The sequence below is a fragment of the Penaeus monodon genome, chromosome 19 (genome assembly GCF_015228065.2).
Source record: "Penaeus monodon isolate SGIC_2016 chromosome 19, NSTDA_Pmon_1, whole genome shotgun sequence".
NCBI classification, from domain to species: Eukaryota; Metazoa; Arthropoda; class Malacostraca; order Decapoda; family Penaeidae; genus Penaeus; species Penaeus monodon.
In genome coordinates this window covers 43,235,184-43,235,463 of record NC_051404.1, presented here as the reverse complement: position 1 = coordinate 43,235,463, position 280 = coordinate 43,235,184, and positions in this window count along the sequence as shown.

Genomic DNA, 280 nt, shown 5'->3' with positions numbered 1-280 from the left:
CGAGCGAAACGACATAAAATCTTATAATCTTTTTATAAACTGACACAAAGAAAACGGAATGAAAGGAGGAGCATAGATGTATATGCGGAGCAATCTCTTCAAAATCTAACACGAACACTATGTCGACCGTTGACGTACAACTGAACTTTCGTTGTATTGATGGAGATCTCGTAGCAACTCACAAACTTCCCTCCTGATGGAAACTACAGGACTCTGATATTCATATGCCGTCTCTTCACTGTTTCTGCTTGACACCTGGTTTGCTCACTGATTTGTTGAC